Below are 5,017 nucleotides of genomic sequence, written 5' to 3' on the forward strand. Positions count from 1 at the left end.
CTTTCGAATCTAATGGTAGCTTCGTTATAAATTATTTCATGATCAGCCCATGTCATCAAGTTTCAGTGGGGTCGATAGACCCTTCACATCACTCTATAATCTTAAATCAAGAAAGTTTCACTTGGTCATATACCAAAGTGTAACAATCCATTGCCATCCTTCAATGGTGCATGCCATTGGTCCCAAAGCCTTGTGTTTTCTTGCTGTGCAGAATAATCAAAGTTTTTAAAAAAAGAAAAGGGGAAAGCCCTAGGATCCATATTTTGATTGATTGACTAAATGTCAAACGACTCCATTGACGTCAGTCCAAAATTTTCAAGTGACTAAATCAAGCAGAACATACACTCTGAGGGAGTCCCCGAAGAGATCTGCAAAAAAGATAGGATGAGTTTGCATGAGTTATCACATCTTTCAAAAAAGAGACAGTCAATCTGTGTTTTCCACAAAAAGGAAAAAATCAAATCAAAATCAAAATCACAAAAATAGGAAAGAATGTTATGAACATTGTACAAATTTCCATTGCATTGCATTGTTGCATACCTGCATTTATTGCATTTCAAGATAAAAGGTTGCATGCCTCTGCATCCTAAAAATCATGTTCATAGATTTCTCTTTTAGGATGAAAGGCCCTCTCAAAGAGTCAATCTCTTGCTTTCTCATAAGATCGAGCCCTTTGGTACTAGCACCCTTTGGCTTGTTTCATAGGACTCAAAGTCCTCATTTTATCTTTCATAGAACTCAAAGTCCTCTGCCTTTATCTTTCATAGGGCTCAAAGCCCACTGCCTTTCTGATGTGCCATTATTTTCTCCTATTTCTTAACCCTTTTTGCACCATTTTAATTACTGATTAGTCTTAATTGTCAAATTAATTATGCAGTTTTATCATTTGGGCCTACTGGATTAATTTTGTGTTTTTAATTTAATTTTAGAAGAATTATAAGCAATTGGGCTTGAATCCAGAATCGGGCTTGGACTTGAAGAGAGCAGACTATTTTATTCTACCAAATTTTATCTTATCTAGATATTATTTAGATTTGATCTTATCTAGATATTATTTCATGTAGATCTTATCTTATCTTATCTAATCTAGATTTTATTTTATTTATGGGTTTGGATTTAAAACATATTTGTAAGCTTTAGGGCTAAAAACTATATAACAACACCAAGGTTCTAGTTTAGGCTCTCTTCTCTCTCTCCTCTCTTCTTTCTCTCCTATCCTCTCTCTCTTTTTCATTTTAGTTTTAGAGTGCTACTCTCTTTTTCGTTTTATTCACTTTTCGTTTTAGCAATAAAATTTCGTTCTGGCTTCAATCTATAATTTCGTTCTCTATTGATTAATGGAAGGCTAAGTCTCCAGCATTGTTTTCTCTTGAGGATCAAACACAGTTCTCTTTGAGGTTCTATTATTACTATTAAATTCTGATAAGTTTTTCCTCTTCACCAATTACTCTGTATTTGTTGCTATTAATTCATGCATGCTTAGTGCTTGATTAATTGTCTCTGCGCTTAATTTACGTTCATGCTTAATGATCGTTTATGATTAATTGGTGTATGTGTTGCTTAATCGCATAATGAATGCCTTATGTTAAATTTAACTTAGTAATTTAATTTAGGGTTGGATTAAGTGGTTGAACTGATAAAGGATAAACTCTCGTAACCTAGGATAAGAGACTTGCTTGTGAATCAAGGGGAAGCAACGTGTTTTAATTCTGATATTTTCTAATTCACATCTATTCGCTGTTTAATTTACAAATGAAAACATCCCCCTAATTCGTTACTATTTTCCTACTATCTGTTATGAACGTTTGGTTGACCATTGCTCGTTAGGAGACGACCTAGGATCACTTCCTAGATACTGCATTTTTAATGTTTATTTGATTCGGTACGGCCTCGATCACTTTCTTTCATAGGACTCAAAGTCCTCTGTCATTTACATTTCCAAAGACTATTAAAGTTTGATGTCATGTGGAGACAATCATGGTCATCCACTTTCGTTGTTTCCAAGACTATTACAGTCTTCTTTGCCTTCCAGAGACAATCAAGTCCATTGGCATGCAGAGACAATCATGGTCATCTATCTGCCTTTTTTCGAAGACTTCAATGTCTTTCGACTGAGACTATTAAAGTATCCTTTGCCTTCCAAAGATCAAGTTTGTTGGCATGCATAGAGAATCATGGTCATTTGCCTTTTTTTCGAAGATTTCAATGTTTTTCGACTGAGACTAATAAAGTCTCCTTTGCCTTCCAGAGACAATCAAGTATGTTGGCATGCAGAGAGAATCATGGTCATCTACATCTTTTTGAAGTCTTCAATGTCTTTCGACCGAGACTATTAAAGTCTCTTTTGCCTTCCAGAGACAATCAATTCCGTTGGCATGTAGAGACAAACATGGTCATCTGCCTCTTTTTGAAGACTTCAATGTCTTTCGACCGAGACTATTAAAGTCTCCTTTGCCTTCCAGAGACAATCAATTCCGTTGGCATGCAGAGACAATCATGGTCATCTGCCTCTTTTCGAAGACTTCAATGTCTTTCGACCGAGACTATTAAAGTCTCCTTTGCCTTCCAGAGACAATCAAGTCCATTGGCATGTGGAGATTTTCATGGTCATCCACCTTTACATTTCAAAGACTATCATAGTCTTTTGTCTTGCAGAGACAATCAAGGTCATCTGCTCCTTTACATTTCGAAGACGACAATGACTTTAGTCATTTATTCTTTCAAAAGGTGACAATGCCTTCATTTACATTTCGAAGATGACAATGTCTTCAGTCATTTATGCCTTCATTTACATTTCAAAAGACGATAATGTCTTCAATCATTTACACTTTCAAAAGGCAACAATGCCTTCATTTTCATTTCGAAGACGACAATGCCTTTAGTCATTTCAAAGACTTCAATGTCTTTTGTACTTGTGCTTCATAGGACTCGATGTCCTCTATTTCTATGCTTAATATATATATATATATATATATATATAAAGAAAAATATAAGAAGAACTTCCATGTCTTCATGTTTTCACAGGTTTTACTGCTTGGACTTTCGCTAGTGGCCGGCTGGATGGTGAGATCCTTCGAATGAAATTAGTGCCTTTATCTTTACTTCCCTTATATTTCCAATAAAAGATAAGTAAAGAGGGACAATTGTCATACCCTAATTTTTTCTGGGAACGTTTATTTTCTAACATTTGGATTCTTGCCAGTCAAATTGAGCTGTTTAACATCAATTGTCGCGCATTCCGTAAGGTTTTTCAACGTTTCCGAAGGAAATGTGCAAAATACCCAAAATGGGGGCAAAAGGGTGACTTTTGGGGCATTTTTTAGCCCCTGGGCCCACTAGAAAGATTAGGGATGAAGTAACCAGCTCGCCTGGGCGGGCTGCTGTGCAACCTCCACCCCTCTTTTGCTATAAATAAGCATGAGGGGGCTGAAGGAAAGAGGTCCCAAGGTCCAAAATTGAGAAGAAAGAAGAGAAAAGAAGAAGAAAGAAGATAAAAACAAGCTAAAACGCTGCCGAATTGCGACTGCAATCGATTTCTACATCGTTCATCGGTCGTTTATTGTTCATTCTTCTTTCTTCATCTGGTTAGTGCTTGTTTTAAGGATTTGAACTTGATTTATGAACCCTTAGGGTCCTCTCTTTTGTTTTGTGCATCTTCATCTCCTTCTTCGATCATCGATAATCGCTTTTTCTTTTGTAAAGTAAGTTTTAACCGATCATTAACGCTGCAAGTTATCTTTAAAAAAGGATTGAAGATTAATGAGCCAAAACCAAATAAAACCCACTCATAAACTTCTTCATTTCATAAAAAATCAAGAGATCGTTCAAAGGTCCAATGCCTTAACGATTCTCTCCTTTCAAAAATCAAGAGGTCGTTTCAAGGTCCAACATCGTTTTGATTGAGTAAACCAATAAATGTGTTTGTTATAGGATTCCTTGAAGGATCAGGCCTCACAGGGTTCCTTTGTCGCCCAAGGACGTCAAGATGTACTGACTGTTGTCATTGGCCGACCAGAACACCGTGGTCGTGTGCGTGCTACTAGAGCCGGTGTCACAATCAAACAATACTTTGGACCGACTCCAAGGACCTCCCACACGTCTTCGTCAATGGCTCTGGAAGACCTGGAGCAGCTGACGCAAAAAATCAAGGACCAGCTGGAGGAGTCGATCACAGAAAAAAATGACTCGACAAGTAATGTTGTCCTTCAGCGAGATGCAATCCCAGTTTCAATCGTAGATGCAATCACAGGTACTCGTACTACATCCTGAGCCTGAACTACTACAAAAAGCACATTTAACATCAGCAAATTAACATCAGTTTTTGACAAAACCGATGTTGGACTTATTATATTTTAAAATAATGTATGTTCCTTAACATCGGTTTTCCTAAAAACCGATGTTAATCTATTGACATTAACATCGGTTGTTGAAAAACCAATGTTAACATCGGTTTTTGAAGAACTCGATGTTAAGGTCTTTTAGTTAACATCAGTTTTTTATAAAACTGATGTTAACGTATGATATGTTAACATCGGTTTCTCTCAAAAAACCAATGTTAACGTTAACATCATTGGGGTAACATCGATTTTTAATAAAAAAACCGATGTTGGACTTATTATATTTTAAAATATTAGACCGCGAGTCCTACTTTCTTCGCGCCCTATTCGTGTTCTTCTTCTTCTTCTGTGTAATTTCGCTTCTTCTTCTTCTTCTTTTTAATTGCAAGCATCTTAGTCTTCTTGTTCTTCATGATTGTGACACCTCGCCACCTTACCTAGGTACAGGTTTTGTGACTCAGTTGTCTTTAAGTTGTTATATTGTTTGGGGAACTCGTGCTCACTGCAAGGATGTTTGTTTGTGTGTGTTGTAAGGAGTTGGTTTGTGGAACTCGTGGTTGCTGCAAGGATTTGGTTTATGGAAGTCGTGGTCATTGCTAGGGCTATTTGGGGTGGTGACTTTGCAGTCCGTTCGGGATCTCACTCGTGCTCGCAAGGTGTCATTTTTAGTGAGGTAACTG

Source organism: Glycine soja, chromosome 1, assembly GCF_004193775.1.
Source record: "Glycine soja cultivar W05 chromosome 1, ASM419377v2, whole genome shotgun sequence".
Taxonomy (NCBI): Eukaryota; Viridiplantae; Streptophyta; class Magnoliopsida; order Fabales; family Fabaceae; genus Glycine; species Glycine soja.